This window comes from Hemiscyllium ocellatum, chromosome 8 (genome assembly GCF_020745735.1).
Source record: "Hemiscyllium ocellatum isolate sHemOce1 chromosome 8, sHemOce1.pat.X.cur, whole genome shotgun sequence".
Classification (NCBI taxonomy): domain Eukaryota; kingdom Metazoa; phylum Chordata; class Chondrichthyes; order Orectolobiformes; family Hemiscylliidae; genus Hemiscyllium; species Hemiscyllium ocellatum.
In genome coordinates, this window is record NC_083408.1 from 43055288 (window position 1) to 43076334 (window position 21047).

At 42.2% G+C, this 21047-nt stretch overlaps 1 protein-coding gene across 12 annotated transcripts in view; it reads left to right on the forward strand.

Annotated features, from left to right (window-relative positions):
- Positions 1–21047, forward strand: part of LOC132818134 (alpha-(1,6)-fucosyltransferase) — a 752369-nt gene that overhangs the window by 411097 nt on the left and 320225 nt on the right. The window contains exon 1 of one of the 12 annotated variants that reach the window (XM_060828869.1): positions 8772–8791. The exons of the other annotated variants lie outside the window; for them this stretch is intronic. The gene's annotated coding sequence lies outside the window, so the exon portion shown is untranslated. Of the gene's footprint in view, positions 1–8771; positions 8792–21047 lie in introns of those variants that run through there. 12 annotated transcript variants of the gene reach the window in all.

Below are 21047 nucleotides of genomic sequence, written 5' to 3' on the forward strand. Positions count from 1 at the left end.
CTTTTGCTTTGAGAGCTGAACTGAGTGCAGCTGCCAGACATTAAGCTGTGCGGTCAGCCCCAAACTTTCTCAAGAAGCCCTCTCCTGTGTTTTTGAAACTCGAAGGATATGGTGTTATGGTCGTGTTATGCACTTATATGATTACATATTACGTGCTTGAGCATGACATACTTGGACTGTGACTGGAGTACAATACAATTTAGTTTACTGCTCAACCAAAAGTGACTATATCCTTAGTTCCTCCTCCCACCCAGCCCATGGTAGAGCCATGGAATGCAGAGAAGGCCTACTGTGGCTGAGGCGACTAAATTGAACTGTGGTACACGGTGCGGCATGACAAATGGTATCAGCAAGCTGGGCTAAAAGAGGAGAAACTAGGTGGTGATCCCTGAGGGAGACGTTCACATGAGCCATTGAACATGTTTGAGTTTGTTCATGATGTTTAACCAGCATTCTCTGTCCAGACTTGCACAGGAAGACTAGCCTCTGGGGGAGAGGCAGAGAGATTGAGTGTCACAGAATTTCTTGTGTACGCACAGTGGTACGTAGAGGCATCCTTAGGAGAAACAAAATGTAAACTCATAGTATCACACAATGCAGAAGAGGCCATTTGACCCAGGAAGTGTGTACCACCAAAATAGATGACTATCTACATTCACCTCACTCGCCCATACTAGGCGCATAGCCTTGGATATTATGACATTTTAGTTGCTCACTTTTTGCACTTATTAAAGGTTGTGCAGTTTCCTGCCTCAACTTTTTTTAATTTCAAAAATATATTTATTCTTTATTATATATAGTCACAAATGCAGTTCAGTTCTGTACTGTAGCATATTGAGGAAACAAACAAACACTGGCGTTTGACTCAATCCAAACAAACCAAAAGTGTATCATTCTTGTACAAAACTATACTGAAATGCACTTGAGGCACCGGAAGGTCCGATAATTAAACGGATCCCCTTTATCTTCAGCAGACAGATTTCAGACGGTGGTCTTTACCTACTGTGGTTTGGCGGCTCCTGCCCCAAGCTTTGGTGCATTCCTCAGCACGTAGTCCTGGCCCTTGGGATGTATCAGTCTGCAACACTCTGGCAAGGTCAACTCCTTGCTCTGGAAGGCCAACACATTTCGGGAGGACCAACGAGTGTCTTTGACCAAGTTGATGGTCCTCCAGGCTCAATATTTGGCTTGGTGTGTGTCTTGGGAACAGAACATAGACCCCGTGTTGTGACGCAGTCTGACTGGACATACGTGCATGATTTTACAGATAGTCTTGGTGCTTGTTGGAAAGTTCTGGTGATGAGGCAGTCTGCCAAATGGCTCTTGACAGTCTGCTCAGGGAAGCACCTGCAGGATGCACTTGTTTCCTGCCTCCTCTACCCTCCCAGGCAGTGTATTCCAGATTTCCACCACCTTCTAGCTGAAAGTATTTTTCCTTTGATCCCCTCTAAACCTCCTGCCTTTCACTTGAAAATTATGACATCTTGATATTGATGTAACACTATGGTAGGGTTGTTTGCAGGGTATCGGTGTTTATATTGATAGCTGAAGGGCAGCAGATCCTTTGTATTGGTGTTCAAAATGCATGTTACTTTTCTGCACATGACATTTAATCTGATCAATTAATATTAAATTGTGAAGATCACCAATCCACCTCCAACCAGCAATCTCCCCCCCCCCCCCCCCACCCAAAAAGAAAGCAAAGTTAGTTTCTGATAACATTACTGTATCATAATAACAAATTGCCAAGAAGTATGGTTTTCATTACACACTGATTTCTCCTAGTTCAATGCAATAAAACGTCTATGAGAAGCTCAGGTCTTGTAAAGTTGAGATTTCACCTTGCACAATCGCAATCCTTTCAAGAGTTTCCACTTCGCTGCAAGGTATTTAAGTTGCTGGATTCATTTCTGAGACTCTGTGTAATTTTCAAATTCTCGACAATAAGTGCTCACTGCTAATTCCACCCGATTTGTGATTTAGGAGTTGGGTGTGAGAGCTAGTGAATGGACGTGATGTACATTATAGTCCATGAGGCTTGGTGAGATGAGTGTGAGGGTGGCAGAGTTATAGGAAGCATTGTGCCTGCAGGAGAGAAGACGATGAGAGCGCACAAGATCAGTCACCTTCTCACTGTCTTCCTCTGTATTGAGTTTTGTCCAGGACATTGTGTTGAGGCAGGTTGTATGGTCTCTTTTTCCAGTCAGTGGAAAAAGCACAGCCATCCTTTCTGCCACCCTATTCACTAGTACCTCTAAATCCCGGTCTGTGAACTGAGGAGCTAACTAGCATTTTACCCCATTTCCTTTCAGAGAACACTATAGGAGGACAGTGTGAAAGTCAGTTCCTGACTTGCAGTACCCAAGGTGCCATGAAGCTAGGCTTTAAATGTGGTGCCAGTGGTCTGAATGTTACAAAGTTCTAGTAGCAACAAATGCTTCTACCTTTCGGCCACAGTACCATGGCATGGAAACTGGGGAGGGAATTGTATAATAACAGAGGCAAGGACAAAAGTTGACCTGGGCTGTGACAACTACCATGACTCACCCGAAAAATGCCCACCTTGTACAAAAAAATGAACAACTTTAGCCCCCAGTCAGTATTATTAGGTATAGACAGGATCTCACCATGAAATGTCTTCACTCTTAGGAGTTTCCAAATGAACAAATTTATCTCGGGATAGAATGTATCTATTGCTCGACTATAGTAGAAGTAAAAATTTGTTTCTGTTAATCAATATCATTGCAATTAAAACAAAGAACTGCTATTGCTGAAAATCTGAAACACAAACAGAAATTGCTGGAAGAACCCAGCAGGTCTGGCAGCATCTCTGGAGAGAAAGCGGAGTTCATGTTTCTGATCCAGTGATCCTCCTCCAGAACTGTTCTGAAGATCAGATGCTGGTAGATCTGCTGAGTTTCTCCAGCAATTTCTGTTTTTGTTTCAGTATTTGGAATCCTAACTTAAGAATCCTCGGATATTGTTCTCAGTTTGTGAGTTCTTGAGGAATTAAAAATTAGGTTATAACCTTTCAGTAGATACTTAAAACTTTTTTTATTGAAATCACTTTTGAATTGTATTGTAGTAAGCATCATTATGTCATGGAGTTTATATCTTAATTAAAGATAGTCAGTTCACAAATATGTGCTGACTCCTCTAATAAAAGTAAGTATTTAATATTCTATCCACATAAACATTGTTTCCCACCTGTTTGATTAAAGGTCAATAGAAAAAGAAATTATACTTAAATTTTAAACATGGTCTTCGCTTCAACCTAAAGAAAAGTAGGATGTCAAATCAAGTATTTCAAGAAGATTATACTCAGGGGCTTATAAGCCCTTAGTGGGAAGAAATGTTTTTGCCTCAACCATTTTTATTAAGATAGAGGAATTCGTTGCAGTCTTCAACCCTATGTTCTGTCACAGAATATTGCTGCCCTGATCTGTCTCTACTGACCTTTGAAGGCAAAGCTTTAAGCGCACTTTTTACTGTTGTCTGTGGGAAGATTTGCTATTAATTATTGTGAAAACATCTAACTGCAGAATTGTTGCCAGATCATAAAGATCTATTTTTAACAAGTTTCGTTTGGAGTAAAACAACAAACAGACATAAGGCCATTTGACCTCCTGAACTCTTGGCAGTGCGACCTGAAAAGCTCGCTTTTGGCAAAATTTCAGATTCTCTCTCTCTCTCTCGCTCATCATAATTGGCTTTGCTTGAAATTTAACACCTTAGTTGCTGGATTAACCTGATGATTTTTCTTGGCCCTAGCATGCATTTATTGTATATTTATGAATAGAAGTGCCAAGTCTGTTGAAAGTAAGGAGATGCCATGTGTTTTTAGAATCTCTTAATTTAGCAGAGAGTATCTTAACTTCCATCTCCTCACTTTATCCCTGTGTGGGATTTAGCTGAATGTAAATATTGCTCTGATAAAAGTTTTTGATGTTTAATAATTAGATGATCATTATCATAATGATAGAGCAGTTAGTGTGACAGTCGAATTTTCTACTTGATAAGGGTAGCAAATGAGAAGATGTTCATTGAACCAATAAATTATCTTAAGTAAATCTATGTCAGGTGTTCATAGTTTTGATAGAGCAAATACCTCATTTATATGTCTTGATAATTGAAATAAGAGCTATAATTTGCTGTAACTGTGAATCTAATGGCATTTGTTATTAAGTAGATTTATTCTTTCATCTTCAAGTTTTCAGCATTTTGTACAACATGCTGCAAAAAATTATTACATTCTGTAACTTGAGTGAAAAAGAGCAATTGTATATCTCCATAATCAGATTGAAGCATTGCTTATTTTTCAATGCAGGGACTGAGAAGTTGATGCAAATTAGAGTGGGTGAATTTGATATCAGATCCTCTATGGTTATAGAAAAAATTAAACTCATTGAGAAAGAGACAAAAACTTGGCAAATATTTAAATATTATAACTTGATATAGGTTTGCTCGCTGAGCTGGGAGGTTCATTTCCAGACGTTTCATCAACCTACAAGGTAACATCTTCACTGGGCCTCAGGCAAAGCAGTGTACATGATTCCTGCTGTCTATTTTTTGGGTTGGTGATGTGATTTCCTGTGGTGATGTCATTTCCTGTTCTTTTTCTCAGTGAGTGGTAAATGGGGTCTAACTTGATGTGTTTGTTGATCGAGTTCCAGTTGGAATGCCATGCTTCTAGGAGTTCTCATGCGTGTCTCTTTTTGGCTTGCCCTAAGATGCATATGTTGTCCCAGTCGAAGTGATGTCCTTCCCTATCTGTATGTAAGGAGACTAGTGAGAGTGGGTCATGTCATCTTGTGGCTAGTTGGTGTTCATGTATCCTGGTGGCTAGTTTTTTGCCTGTTTGTCCAATGTAGTGTTTGTTATGGTATTTTGTACAGACAGATCCTCAATTCGAGCTACAAACCTTCTCAAAACTCGCTAATGATATACTTTTTTTTAAAAGCTTAAACAACTAAAACCTGAAGGAATGAGACTCGTCATTTATGCTTCCACATTGGTTCTTCATTATTTTATGACATCACAGGAGTACCATATACGACATGTAATGTTACTTCATTTGTGTAATTTCTTTTCAAAAGTATATAGCCAACTGTGGGACCACGCGACTGATGTTCATGAGCAGAATTCTAGTGTTTGAGAATCATCTTTCATTCTCTCTTTCTCATCATTTTAGGCCTCCCATTCCTCCCTCACTCCAACTTCAATTTCTTGCACTTGAATTTCTTTTCTGACGTGACCAAAGTTTAATGACACAGCGTGGCATTTTCAGGAACTGAGACTGTGTGATCCCCTTGATCAGTGGCCAACCAAATCAGTGGAAACCAGGTTGTGTCCTCATTATGAGAAAATGAGGACTGCAGATGCTGGAGATAAGAGTCGAGAGTGTGGTCTGGAAAAGCACAGCCGGTCAGGCAGCATCCGAGGAGCGGGAGACTCGATGTTTTAGGCATATGCCCTTCATCAAGAATCTTCCTGACGAAGGGCTTATGCCTGACACGTACATTCTCCTGCTCTTCAGTTGCTGCCTAACTGGCTGTGCTTTTCCAGCACCACACTCTTGACTATGTCCTTTTCATGGCAGCCATCTTAGCCAAGGTACTTGGAAAGTCACTCAGGGATCGTTTGCCATATTGATTTTCAGGGCCTTTAAATTGTAGAAAACTGTAAAATTCTCAGAGTTTATTCTATGTTTTTGTGTGACCAATATTTCACAGTGCTAACATCATGCACAGTTCCATTTGAGTTAAACATGAAAAGATTATGTTTGCTCAAAACTGTCTCCGAAACCTTAGCAACAGCACTTTTGTCTTTGTATCTTTGAAGTAGTGATAGCTAAGTACCATTAGGTAACACTGGCAAGTTACAATGAATGCTATGCATCCAGTGATTGTTTGCTCAATTAAAGCCTACGCTTTTAAATTTATGGGAATCCCAGTTTGAACTTGAACTCAGCTGACAGAAGCATGCTTGGGATGGGGGGTGGGGGGGTGGGGGGGTGGGGGGGGGTTGCCCAGAGTTGTTGTTCGAATAAAGCAGAAAGATATTTTTTACAGGGCTCCCACTTTGCTTTCACATTCAGCCTAATGGTGCCCAAGCAGAGGAGAATGAGGGGGATTGGGGGTGTGCTTTAGGAGATGGCATTCGCGCTGAAACTCCCAGTGCTGTCCAGGTCTTCCTGCTGGCAGCTGGGTCTTTCTGATACTGTGCTGCTGACTCCACTTCTTGATATCCGTTTGAAGCTCACTGTGCAAATTGATGCAGGCAAATTGATGCAGGAAATTTGTGGACACTTTTCTCCAGGATTGAGTATACGCCAAGTTAACACAAAGCTGGTGTGGCGGGTGAGTTTTGAGGAGGATGCAGAGTTGATTTGGACAAGTTGAATGTGTGCCCAAATGCATGGCAGACAAACTACAGAATAGATAAATGTGAGGTTAAGCACTCTGATAGCCAAAATGGGAAGGCGGATTTTTATCTGAATGGTGATGGTCTGGGAAAGTGGAGGTGGATGCAATGACAGCTGTGTCCTTATGCACCAGTTGGTGAAAGCAAACAAGAAAGTGCAGCCTGCAGTGAGGAAGGCAAATGGTAAATAGGAAGAGAATTTGAGTACAGGAGCAGAGATGTCTTGCTGCGGCTGTGACATTGGTAAGCTCGCATCTGGCCTGGTGCATTGTATGCAGCTTTGGCCTCCTTATCTGAGGAAGAGTATTCTGGCTATGGAGTGAGTGCAGTGAATGTTTCCCAGGCTGATTGCTGGGATGGCAGGATTGATGTATGAAGAGAGATTGGATCGGTTAGGACTGCATTCACTGGAGTTTTGATGGTTGAAGCGGATCTCACAGAAACCTACAAAACTTTAACAGGACTAGACAAGGTAACTGCAGGAAGGATGGTCCCAATGACCAAGGAGTCCATAACCAGAGGTCACAGTCGAAGGAGACAGGGGAGGCCATCTCAGATGGAGATGAGAAATTTCTTCACCCAGAGAGATGAGAGCCTGTGAAAGAAAGTGGTTGAAGCCTAAACATTTAATCATTTCAAGAAGGAGTTAGATATCCTAGTTAGAGCTAAAGAGATCAAATGGTATGGAGAGGAAGCAGGAGTTGGATGGTAAGCCATGATCATATTGAATGGTGGAACAGGCTTGAAGAGCTGAATAACCTACTCATGTTCCTGTTTGCTATGTTTCAACTGCACCTTGCAGGGAGATCTGGAAGGCAAGTCAGAAAACATGTCTTTTTTTTTTATCAGTGCAATTCTGCCTCCTGCATCCATGTTGCTTTGCTTTAGCAGGATGCCACAGATCCTGAGCTCAGTCGCATGTGGGGCTGTTTCAGAACATTGAACTTCAGGTTGGTTTGAAGCTCTGCTCTTCCCTCAATTTGTATTTGCAAGTCTCCTACCATATAGTTCAATTCCTATAATGGCTGATGTCATCATGAAAGCCCTCGTCTCTCAGGGTAAACTCAACCACCAGTCATCTCTTTCAGTGTCTCTCTCAAACAAAGACAGAAATTGCTGAGAACACTCAGCAGGTCTGACAGCACCTGCAGAGAGAGAAAGCAGTGTTAACGCTTTGGGTCCATTGACCCTCCTTCAAACGTTTTGAAGAAGGGCCACTCATCTGGAAATGTTAACTCTGATTTCTCTTCACAGATGCTGCCAGACTTGCTGAGTTTTCCCAATAATTTCTGTGTGTTTCAGTTTTCCAACGTTTGTGGTTTTTTAGATTCTCTCTCTCTCTCTCTCTGTCTCGGTACGCCTGCGGTCCTTTGGGACTATGGCGACTTTCACTTCACTTCACAAAAGTTCCTGATAATTTCAGAGATTACGCTTGCTTGCAAATCACAATTCTCGGCTGTGATGGTTACAAAGCTATTTGGCTTCCTAGCTTCCTGGCTCTCAGTTATTGTGGTTTGGTGGATTCTGCTTTGAAAATTGCATGTGTCATTTCTGAGCTGTGTCAAACCCAATATTTTCTATTGAAAATGACTGCGTGCATTCTAGAGAATTTGGAAATGAGCCTGGAAATTTCTCTGAAGAACTTGCCAATTGAAAGTTGGGAAGATTGCACTCATCAATGAGGGACCACGCAATAGGGAGGGAACACCTTTCCAAAGCCCAAACTAGCTTTGAGAAGTGCTGGTAATGACTCTTGAGAGTCTGATTTTCTTCTGCATGTTGTGAAGAAAGAAACTTGCTTTTGTTATTTACTGCATGCAGCCTTGGGATTTAATTTCGATTTGCAGGCAGCTTTTTTTTTTGTTTTGCAGTCCATAGTTTTACATTTTTTGATGATAGTTCACACGTCTGATTTTATGCTTATAGCAAGTGGGCAGATCAGTTTAGAGTACTATATATACATATATATATGCTCAATATACATGTTAAATCAATGGAACCAGCCAAAGAAAGAGAGGCTTATTGTGCTTGTCAAATGCTTCCTTCTGGTATGCGTCCGATCTTTGAGGGAAACAAAGGTGATTTTTATTTAGTTACTGCTGAATGACAGCAGTGTTTCAGTCAGACAGTGCTGCTTCTATAGGGGAACTGCTCAGATAAAGGATTGCATTGTAATTCTGAGTGCAGCAGGGATTGCTGCTGCTGCCAAATGCCGGCTGTGTCAATGCTCCCAAAGATCCAAACACAGGAGGGACAAGTGGAGCAGCAGCTGACATCCCCAGGCGACGGGAGCAGCCGGTATTTCAAACCAAGCTGTTTGTTGCTGTGGCGTGAAGTGCAGCAAAGCCTTTTTGAGATGTATTAAGAGGTAAGTGCAATTCATTCAAACAGCATTGGATTTGATTTTTCAAATTGCGTTCCTGCAGTATCACAACTTCTAGGTCTTATTAATACTTTTCCTCCTCTTACACTCCCTGTTCCTTGGAAGCTTGTATTGCATGCTGAATATTGATTGTGCTGTAGACGGCAATGCTTCTGAAAGGGTTAATGTTCAAACTGCATTGGTTCTGCCCGTTCTACCCATGTCACATAGGTCGTGCCCGGAGAGCAGTTGTATTCTAACTTTTGAAGGGAGCACAGTACCTCTACCTGCTTTGGAAACAAAAATTATTGGAAATCCCAGTGGGTCAGGCAGCATCCAACTAGAGAGAGCAAGCTAACATCTCGAGCCTAAATGACACTTCAGCATCTCTGACTGCTTCCTGTATTTGTTGCTGTCATGCACTTCGATCTCCTTGGTTAATAAGAACGGTGCTTGTCTATATTGGTGCATCCAGAGTGTGGTGCTGGAAAAGCACAGCTGGTTAGGCCACATCCGAGGAGCAAGAGAATCAACGTTTTGAGCATAGGCCCGTCATCAGGCTCCTGCTCCTCTGATGCTGTCTGACCAGCTGTACTTTTCCAGCACCACACTCTCTACTCTGATCTCCAGTATCTGCAGTCCTCATTTCCCCCTTGTGTTGGTGTATCGTCTACCATTATTCCCTAGGTAGGTCAAAGATAAAGCCAAGTCAAAAGGAGGATTAGTCTCGGCATACTACCTCAAAACAAACTTTAGCAAATACCACTTACTGGTAAAGGGGGCAAATAACACAAATTACTAGAAATGGTAATCTGGATAAATGCCAAAGATTGAACATACTTTGTCAACCTATTTGGTACCTCAACTGTATTCATACACTTTGAGGAGTTGAAGGTTGAGCAAATCAGAGCTGAGGCTAAGAGGCTAGGTGAGCCCTGAACTTGTAATTTTCTGGGTTGGATATTCTCAAACGAAGGAGCAATAAATAGCTTCAATCTCCAGATATTGAGAAGGAGAGAAACTCCAGTAATTCCTCAGTGTTTGGTCCCCTGGTCCACAATTCTGTTGGAAAGTATGAGTGTTTTGTGATCAAGTAAGGAGAAGGGCTGTTTAGCATAAAGGTGGTTGAATGGCTATTGGAGAATTGTAGCTACAAAGAGATGCCAGAGGTCGACTGCATTCTGCCAAGTTTCTGCTCTCAGAAGGAAAAGGTCTGCGTACTGACATCACGCTTGGCGCAACAAAGGTTCAAAGTGTGAACCCGTAGCTGGTACCGAGTTGAGAAGTGGGGCAGCTTGAACTCCAATGCAGTGGCACAGAAGAGCCATTGATGGTGTGTAATGTTAGTGCATGCAGCAGCTCAGCACTCAGCTGAAAACTGAAAGGCCCCCAGCACATAGTAAGGAAATCAACTTCTTTTTAGCTGCAGCTATCAGAGTGCATTGAGCAGAATGGAGCCATGTCAAAATCTAGTTCTGACAACAGACTGGGGAATCTGCTGAGGTCAGTATCCTATCTGTTACTGTGATTGTCACTGGATTCCAGTGATTTTAAATGTAGTTGGTAGTAATTTGACGCAAATAAAAATAGTGGGCAAGAAAATTCAGCAGGTCTGGCAGTGTCTGTAGAGAGAGAGAGAGAGAGAGAGAAATAGCGTTACTGTTTTATATAACTCTTACTTACATTGGACACAATCTATTTTAATCAAGTTCACTTCTTGATACCGTGAATGATTTGTTTGTGTTAACACTTTTAAATTGGGACAGTGTGCCTGCAAAACGATGTTGCCTTGATGCTTTGAGATTGTGACACAGGAAGCAGTGCACATTTTTGAGTTGGGGATTACTTAGGGTCTTAGAAATATCCGCACATAATCCCACCTCACTGTCCCCACGTTCTCGTGTTTTGATTGTTAAATTGGATGCCTTGCAGAGTTTGGAAATGTTTAGAACATCACGTCCAAGCAAGCTGCCAGAAAAATAAGTTACTTGAAGCGTTGGAGTCTCCAGTAATGTGTGGCACACAGCAAGCTTTTCAGACACTGACATCCAAGAAAAGATGTCTGCCTGCTGAGGATTATGTTTTCAAAAATCGGGCACTTGTGTGGAAGATCTTGCCTGCCAGAGAATTGTTTTGAAATTCTCTTACTGTGAAGAAGATTGAGGAGCAACAAACATTAGTAGTTGTTGCCTATGAACCTCAAGACAATAGTGGGGGTGAGGGAGGAGATGACATTAAACAGGAACTTTGGAATGCATGAAACAAAGGCGCTATAGTAATTGTAGATGATATTAACCTACACACACTGGGCAAATCAGATGAGTAGTAATACTGTGGCAGATTAATTCCTGGGCAGATTAATTCCTGGTGTTTGTATGAGATGGAATGTCAGACCAGCACCTTGAGGGGTCAGTTCTAGGACAGGGTATCCTATATTTGATTTTGTGAAATGAGAAGCAGTTGATTTAATAACCTTGTTATAAATTGATAAACTTGCTGGAAATCATAGCCATAACTTGATAAATGTCTTCATTGGGATAGAAAGTGAAGTCCATCTGAAATCATTCCTAAATCTAAGCAAAGTCGATTTACAAAGGAATGTGAGGTGAGTTGGCTCCACTAACTAAGGAACTTCATTAGAAGGTACACCTGTGGCTAGGTGACGGTTAACATTTAAGGAGCAGTTGTTTGCATTACAGTAGTTACACATTCCCTTTAGATGTAAAGAGCACAACAGGGAAAAGTGATCTATTATGTTTATCAGAAATTAGGATAGTAGTAGATCGAAAAATAAGCAAGGTGAAGTTGCTAGAAAAAGTAACAAAAAGTAACAAGTTAATAATTTAGCATGTGAGAGCCAAGAGACTGACTAAGATAGGAAAAATAGGCTTCTGGAAGCTTTTTAATGTGCTTTGATTATAGAAACCCTACTGTGTGGAAACAGGCCATTTGGCCCAATAATTCCACAATGACCCTCTGAAGAGTAACCCTCCTAGACCCATTCCCCTACCCCTCTACATTTACCCTCACTAATGCACCTAAACTATACTATGGGCAATTTAGCATGGCAAATTCACCTAACCTGCACAGTGACAATGTGCAAACTCCACACAGACAGTTGCCCAAAGCTGGAATCGAACCCAGGTCCCTGGCGATGTGAGGCAGCAGTGCTAACCACTAAGCCACCATGCCACCTTTCTTAAAATAAAACCTTAGCAAAGACAAATGAGAACCCCTAACAGTCGAAATTGATGATTGAGAACAAGGAAATGGCAGAGCACTTAAACAAAACTGCTTTTGTTCTATCTTCACAGAAAACATCTCAGAAGTAGCAGCGAAGCAAGGGTCTTTTGGAAAGGAGGGATTGAAGGAAATTAATATTCATTACAATTTACAAATAGGTACTGGAGAAATTAATTGGACTGAAAGCTGATAAATTTTCAGGGCCTGCTAATCTATGCGCCAGGATACTCAAAGTGTTTGCTATGAGAATAATTGATGTGTTGGTTTATCAAGTTCCAAAGCTCTGTAGATTCTGGAATAATCCTGGCAGACTGCTGGGTGACAAATGTTTAAAAAACGCGAGAGAGACAAAACCAGGAATAGGGAAGATGCTGGAGGTATTACACAAAGTCAGTGTGGATTTATCAAAGAGAAACTACCTTTGACAAAGGTACTGGAGTTTTTTTTGAGGGCGTAAATAATAAAATAGTGGGGGAGAACCAATGGATGTGCAGGATTTGGATTTTCAGAAAGTTTTTACCGAAGTCATACTTAAGTCATATTTATTGAGCAAAGTCAAAGCATGTAAAATGACACAGTAGGAATAAATATGTCATTTTCAGGGGAGAAAGTAGTGACAAGTGGGATACTGCAATGACCAGTTTTTGAGTTCTAGCTATTCACAGTGTATGTCAATGGCTTAGGTAAGTAAGTATAGTATAATCTTAGCAAGGTTCGTGACAAAAGAAAACTAGGTGGGGGCATGAGTGGATGAGACTTCAGGATGACGTAAACAAGTTAAGTGAGTGAGCAAGTACAAACTAAATGAAGTATAATGTGGATAAATGTAATGTTGTCCACTTTGGTAGGATAGCAGTGTATTATTTAAATAGTGATAGATTGGAAAGTGTTGCTGGACAAAGGGACCTGGGTGACTGTGCATGCTTGTGTTTGAAAGCAACAGATATTTAGGAAGACTGATGGCATATGTTGGCCTACATTGCAAAAGAGTTTGGTACGGAAGAAACAAAGTCTTCCTGCTGCTGTAGAGGGCCTTGATGTGATCCTATCTGAAGTATTGTGCGCAAGTTTGGTCTCCTTACCTGACTACTGATATACTTGTCATCATGAGCGAACAGTAAGTTTCACCTAGCTAATTCCTGAGGCGGCAGGTTTATCATATTGCGGTCACCTGGACCTGTATTTACTGGACGACAGAAGAATGAGTGGTGATCTCATTGAAACACATAAAGTTCTGACAGGGCTAGACAGACCGGATTCAGGGATGATGTTGCCCTGGATTCAGGCCCAATCCGGTGCAGAGGGTCTTTATTTCTAATGTGTGGTAGGCCATTTAGAGATGAGGAGAAATGTTTTCACGCAGAGGTTAGTGAAGCTGTGAAATTGTCTATCCCAGAAAGCTGTGGTTGTGAAGTCACTGAATGTATTTAAGAAATAGATTTCTAGAAGCTATGGGGGAGAGAGTGCAGGAGTGTGCTGTTAAGATAGAGGATTAGTCATGATGATGCTTGTTCATTTTTCTATCTTCTAGGTTTTGAAGAAACCAATCCTACCTCAGTGCATCGTAATACTTACTGGCAGGGTTGGTTGGTGGCTGCAGAGATGGTTTCTTGTGGTCTGTTCAAATCTGCCTTTTACTATTGTGGTTACTTTTTGCAGAACTTGAGCAATCTTGGAACTAACCTATTCTGACAAAGTTGTAGGATGAGTATTAGCATTGGGTAATCCCCTCATTGTCACCCTTATCGCAACACTGCAGTTTCACAAAATATAGTTTCCAGTTTGATCCAGAATATGTGTTAAAGGTAAGAAGTGGAGTTATGGCACCAGTTTCTCTTTTCCTTCTGTAATTATATGTCCTCTTTGAGCATTTTCTTTACCTTTCTCATTTTGGACCGTGCTGAGGCCTATTTCTACAGGCCCATGCTCATGAAGCTGTTCAGCAATGATGCTGGCAAGCTCAAGGGAGCTGCCTTGGGCAACCTTGTCACCTTAGGAAGACGTACGAGCCTTAGAGAATCACATTCTTGACAACGCATTTGACCACTTCTTCATTTGGCACAATCATGTGACAAAGCACAACTCTGTGTGATTTGTAACACTGAAAATGTGTAAAATAGTTGTTTGGATGTGATTTTGCTTTCACATTGTTTCAAGCCAAACGATATCTGGAGAGTCAGTGGCAGCCTTAGAGAATTTTTCTATTTCGAGCAAATACTTTGCTGTCAGGTATTCCAAGTTCAGAGATAAACTGGATTGGATGCAGGGAAAGGTTTAGATAGTGATTTTAATCAAAGACATGAAATACTTTCTCCAGCTATACGGGTGACTATTCCACTGGTGTTATATCACCTTAGTTCCTGATGGATTTGATTGAGTTAATGGACATGTTCTAAGCACAGGTCTAACATAATACTTACTGTTCCTGTGTTTTAGGCTTTCTTGCTGGCACAGTTGGTTTGCGCTAAGAGTAACTATAGAAGCCCAAACTATCTGCATGCTAACACCTCACCTTCATCTCACTCTAACAATGCAGTGTCTTGTACGTTGGTCGAGTGTCTTGTTCAGTTGCTCGAAACGCGCACATCCACTCGTAAGGGGGCTATCCACCTGATTATCCTTCAGTCAGGCAGCTTGGAGGTAATATTGGATGTCAAGTCCCAGGAGACCTGCAAGCTAATGAGAAGCCAGTGGATCCTGCAGTCAGCAGCACCCTGGAAGAGGCTGCGGCCACTGCTGGAAGCACAGCTGAGACTGAGAGGGTCAGTCTGACAGGTGAGCGCTCTGTCAGCATGAAAGAGGTCTCTGAACTTGAAGGTCACTGGAAAAGGGAAGCTTTTTGGAAACAAGGCCAAGGTACGGCTCTGGTCTGTCACGCTGTCACCCAGTGTCGAGTCTCTGAATTGTGCAGCCGAGGGGGAACATGCATGAGAGTGGTAGCTCACCCTGGGTTACTACAAAGTAAAACAGTCTTTTATTTTGTCCCCCTGGAACTGAGGCGTTTGCATATTCGCTGTGAAAGGGCCATAAAGTGTTAATTCATTAACCACTTAATGGCTTTAATGGGCATCAGGATGGGAGGTTGAGCTTCAGTCTTCCTGTCCAATCTTAATTTAGGCAGAAATGGGGAAGGATTGATGTTCTGATACACTAACATCCCACTCAATTAAGTTGTCTTCCCTCCGCCAACCTCACCACCTCCTGGATTGAAGCTCCCGCCCCAAGCCTCATGTGTCAGTGCAATGATATCAAAATTCTCATGACTGGCTTGCCCTCTGAGCAGCAGCAGTGTGTAGGGTTATGGGGAGAAGGTGAGGAAATGACACTATGCATATTACTGTTTTGGAGAGTTGGCATAGCCATAATGAGCTGAGCAGCTTTTCTTCACTGTAAGGATTCAGTATGAAATGTGCCTGAATCTCAAGTCTTTTGTTTATTCTTTACCCTGAAGTAATGAATGAAAATGCTTTTCTGTGCCAATCGGTCAGAAACAACCCCTTAAACTTGGCCCTTTTTGAGACTGCAAGAGCAGGAAACCGTAATCCCTGGATATGGTTATTGAATAAGCATATGGATGAAAATGGAATGGTGTGGGTTAGATGGGCTTCAGATTGGTTTCACAGGTCGGTGCAACATCGAGGGCTGAAGGGCCTGTACTGCGCTGTAATGTTCTATGGATCTGAACTTGGGTTCCTGAAGAGAAAAGAAGGCGTTTCAGATGGAGTCTATAAAGAATTAACTGCTCTTCAAATACGATGATGTTTATTCACCTCAAGTGGCTGCTGTACAGTTATTGTCACCCAAAATATTGCAGCGGCAAAGCAACATCGAGGGTTGGGAGAAATCATTGTAGTCATCTGCCTGAACATGGTGCCTGTTAAAGTAACGGACCCAATTTACTCTCTCAGTTACATTTTCTGCCAAATAATTATCCAGTACTTAATTTATTTACCTACAGCATTTTGATTGTTTTGAGATCACACATGACCTCATACAGTGTTGTGATTTTGAGATGAGGCAGTAAGCCAAGTTCCTATCTGGAAGTTCTGGTGAATGTTGCAAATCCAGCTTAGCTATAACAAAGGCATTGAGAAATATTCTTATTCTCACTTATCACTGTCACTTTCTACTTAATGATTTAAAGCACTCGTTGACCAGAGAAAAAAGAACTTGCATTTATATCGCTCCTTTTTCAACCTCAGGACATCACATGTTACTTTAGAATTTCTACTTTTTGAAGCATGCTTACTATTGTAGTGCACAGCAAGCTCACGCCATCAGCGCAAAAACAAAAAGCAAATGGTTAAAATTCATTAACAGTACAGCACAAACTCAGAACTTGTCAACCTGGGTGAAGTGCTGATGCCATTGTAGTGGCTTTGGGTCCATGATATTTTGAAGCAATATAAACACTCAAGCAAGGAAAAAACCCTCCATTATTATCCATAAGAGTGGCCCCAGCCTTCCAAGTTGTTTGTCATTTTAACAAACCATCTTGCTCCCATGCTAACATTTCCATCTTTGGCTTGCTCATGTTTCAGCTAAGCTCCACACAAGCTGGAGGAAGAGCACTATATTTACACTTGGGCACTCCAGAGCCTCTAGGACTTGACATTAAGTTGTAACAAGGTCAGAGCGTGACCTCTGCCCTCCATTTTGATTATGCCACATGGCTACTCACATGTTGAGTTTCTCCAGCATTTTCGGTTTCTTGTGTGTTTTCATTTTCAAGTTGGACATATACCAAGCACTGGTATTAGACCTAACTAAGGTTAAGGATGAGTTTATGATGAATCTTCAAAATAGAACTACCCATTGGCTTGCATGTGTGTTTTCAAAACGAAATATGGGAGTTCTAATGTTATTAGTCACGCATTTAACTTTGAAATACTTTGACACTCCAGATTTTTGATGAGAATAATTAGTTGAAAACATTCAAATGTATGCACATATCTAAAATATTATCATGGAAGCAGTCACAAATGTTAACTTGTCAAGAATAAGAATATTTCTCAATGTCTTTGATTTTTCATGACTTTGTGCAGAATAGGTTTTCATCATACCTCAAAAATTATAATATTTCCGTACAGAAAGAAAGATTTGTGTTTCTCTAGCAGTTTGCTCCTTCAAGACTTTCCAAAGTAGTTTGCAGCTCGTTAAGTATCTTTTTAAAGTTATATGCAAATATTGCAGTCAAATAAGTGTAGTAAGATCCCACATACACAAGTTACACAATCAAAAGCAAAAAATTTCTGCAGAAACTCTTGGTTCTGCTAGTTCTGCAGTCAGGTCACTGGACCTAAACCATTAACTCTGCTTTCTCTCCACAGATGCTGCCAGACCTGCAGAGTTTCTCCAGCAATTTTTATTTCTTATTCAGATTTCCAGCATCTGCAGTTCTTTGATTTGTTACACCAGTTACATAATGACTTATTCATTTTGTCACTGTTTAAGAGATGAATGTTGAAGAGGAAACTGAGAGAGTTCTTTTGACGTCCTTACACGCTTCTGCAGAGTGGTTATATGTATCCTGTGAGGTGTGACAAAGCCCAGGGACAAATTCGTTTGTCACAAAAGAGACCTTCCTATAAAATCGACAGTGAAAATACTCATTGAGACTTCACTTTTACCTACAGTATGAATCTCAAGCTGTACGTGTCGCAAGAAAATCCTGTGAAGTGTGCTCACCAACATTTGAGCACAGCGTATGCAGCTGTTTTTTTTTGCAAGTCAAAGGTGAATGGGGTGGGGGTGTGCGAATTGTGTTACGGGACTAAAACGATCTTGGTATCTTGGTGTTAGTTTCGCAAGTGCAGTTCACCTAGCTGGGTTCATATGTTTATTTAAGTCTAGTTTCTGTCACCTTACAGTTGAACTAAGCAGTTCCTATATCACGTGGTAATAAATTGCCATCCAGCTATCAAAATTAATTAAATGCTTTTGTTTAGTTACATACCCATAACCAAGTACGAAAGAAGTAACAGTATAGCATGGTTTTCAAACATGTTACACATTAACATGTACCTTTGGTACGAGTCGCAGAATCTGCCAATATATTGAAATGTGTTAAAACTTTCTGCTGCTTACTGGTTAGCAATACTTTTAGATAATATTTCGTGTAAAGTTCAACATTCAGTATAGTGGATAATTTGAGGCTCCACAGTACTTTTCTTCAGTAAAATATGCGCAGAGTCAAAATAACATCAGAAGTTTCCAGGGACTGTTAGGCCACCCTGGATTGATGTTTGTTTAACTCATAGGTTTCACAGTGTACAGTAATGGTTTATCTGAATTAAAGTTAAAATTAATTATGGCACACTTTCAAAATATTATATTGACATCTGAAAGAACAGATGTTCTGATTTAGAGTCCTACAGGAAATAGCAAGTTTCCTCTCACCAACGTTCTCACGCTGGATCCTGACCATGTCTTGCCTCAGTGCAGTATCTTTTTTTCAGGAACAGTTTTGTTCTGAGATCTTCATCATTTATTGCAGCTTCTCAGTACCTCTCTCAAACAGCCTAATGATAAATGCTCATAGTTGCCACCAGCAGAATATTTTGCCTGAGGCAATATTCACATCCTTCCCATGACTTAACATGCTCAACGTGAATGTCATGGTATTGAAGAATATGACAGACATCTGTTGCAAGTAATCACTGTATACAGACATCACATTCCTCAGACACATCACTGTGCTTCTACTAGAGTGTAATGCTTCAGGTAATCCTGGGATAATATAGAATATGAAATCTTTCATACGCACTGCTCACATGCCTTGATACAGTGATGGTATCATGAGCATGCCCCTTAAAGATAAGGCTGATTTACTGACTGAGAGACGCAGCATTAGATATGGACAAAAACACCCTTCTGATGCCAGAATCCAAAATAGATCTGCAGGAGGCTGGAAGAACACAGCAAGCCAGGCAGCATCAAGAGGTGGAGAAGTCGATGTTTCATGTATAACCCTTCTTCAGGACTTTGGGGATGGGTGTACAGAGAGTTATAGATAAAGGGGATGGGGGAGGGTTTTGGATGGGAAAAGGGGTGAATGGTGAGATAATGATAGGTGAATACATGTAGTGGGTACAAGCTGATTGGTCGTTGGGAGGGATGAATCCGGTTGGTAGCCTGATGGAAGGGTCTGATGCATTCTGATTCACTGTGGCAGTGGAGGAGTCCAAGAATGGACATGCCGAAGTGAGGAGAGGAGTTGAAATGGGCGGTGACCGGGAGGTCAGGCTTGCACTTATGGACCTAGCTGAGATGCTTGGTGAACCATTCCCTAAGTTTTCTTTTGGTCTCCCCAATGTAGAGAAGACACATCTGGGAGCACTGAATGCTGTAGGCTAGTTCGGAGGAGAGGCAGGTGAACCTCTGTCCCACCTGGAAGGACTGTTTGGGGCCCTGCATGGAGGTGAGAGGGGTGGTGTACCAGCAGGTTTTACATCTTTTCTGGTTACAGGGGAAGGTACCTGGGGATTCAGGGGGATTGGTGGGGGGAGTGGGACAAAGCAAGGAGGGACGAAGGGCGCAGTCCTTGTGGAAGGCGGAGAAGGGTAGGGAGCGGAAGATGTTCTTGGTGGTGGGGTCTAGTTGGAGTTGACAGAAGTGTTTGAGGATGATATGTCGGATGCAGAGACTGGTAAGGTGGAAAGTGAGGCCTAGGGGGACTGTCTTTATTATGCTTGGAGGGGGCAGTTTTAGAGCAGGAGGGAATGGAGGTGGTGCAGTGGAGGGCTGTCTGGATGACAAAGTTGGGAAAGGCATATTGTTTAAAATAGGTGGACATCTGGGATGCTTGGGAGTGCAATGTCTCATCATTTGAGTAGAAGCAATGGAGACTGAGGAATTGGGAAAATGGGATGGAGTTTGTGCAGAATATGGGGTGGGAGTGGTATAGTCCAGGTAGTCAATAGAGTCTGTGGGTTCATAGTAAATGTCAGTCTGCAAACTGTTGGCAGAAATGGAAACAGAGAGGTCAAGGAAGGGGAGGGAGGTGTTCAAGATGGACCAAGTCAATTTGAGGGTGGGGTGGAGGTTGTGGGTGAAGTTGATGACCTGCTCCACTTGAGCCTAGATGCAGGATGCTGCACCATTGCAGTCCTTGATGTAACAGCGGAAGTCTCGGGGCACAGTGCCTGTATAGGTACTGCAGAGGGACTGTTCGACATGGCCAACAGAGGCAGGAGTAGCTGGGGCCCATCCACATGCCCATGGCACCCCCCTGGATTCGGAGGAAATGGGAGAAGTTAAAGGAAAGTTATTGAGGATGGCAATCAGTTTGGAAAGGTGGAGGCCGGTGTTGGTGGAGGGCGACTGCATGGGTCTGTTGGAGAGGAACAAGCTGAGGGCCTGAAGGCCATCTTTGTCGGGTATGGTTGTGTTTAAGGACTGCATGTCCATTATGAAAGTAAAGCGCTGGGGTCATGGAACTGGAAGTTTCCAAAGAGGTGGAGAGCATAGTGTCTCAGATGTTGATGGGAAGTGTCTGGACCATGGGGCAGAGAATGGAGTCGAGGTAGAAAGAAATTAGTTTGGTGGGGCGGCAGCTTGCGAAAACGATGTGTCAGCTGGGGTAGTTCGGTTTGTGGATCTTAGGGAACAGGTAGAACTGAGCGGTGTAGGCTTGGGGGGCTATGAGATCGGAGGCGGTGGAGGGGAAATCACCGGGAGCAGTGAGGTCATGAACCATGTGGGTGTTAGTGGCCTGGTGGACCGTGGTGGGGTCGTAGTTATGGGGGAGGTAGGACACTGTTGGAGAGCTGGTGTTCAGCTTCTGTGATACAGAGGTCCGTCATCCAGACTTGCACTGCCCCGCCTTTGTCAGCGGGTTTGATGGTGAAGCAGGAATTGGTGCGGAGTGAGTGGAGCGCTGCATGTTCGGAAGAGGTGAAGTTGAACTGGGGTGGAGAAATCAAGGTGCCGATGTCGCGTCGGCAGTCAACAATGCAGAGGTCTAGGGTGGATAAGAGGCCTGGTGGGGGAGTCCAAGAGAAAGAGGAAAGTTGGAGGC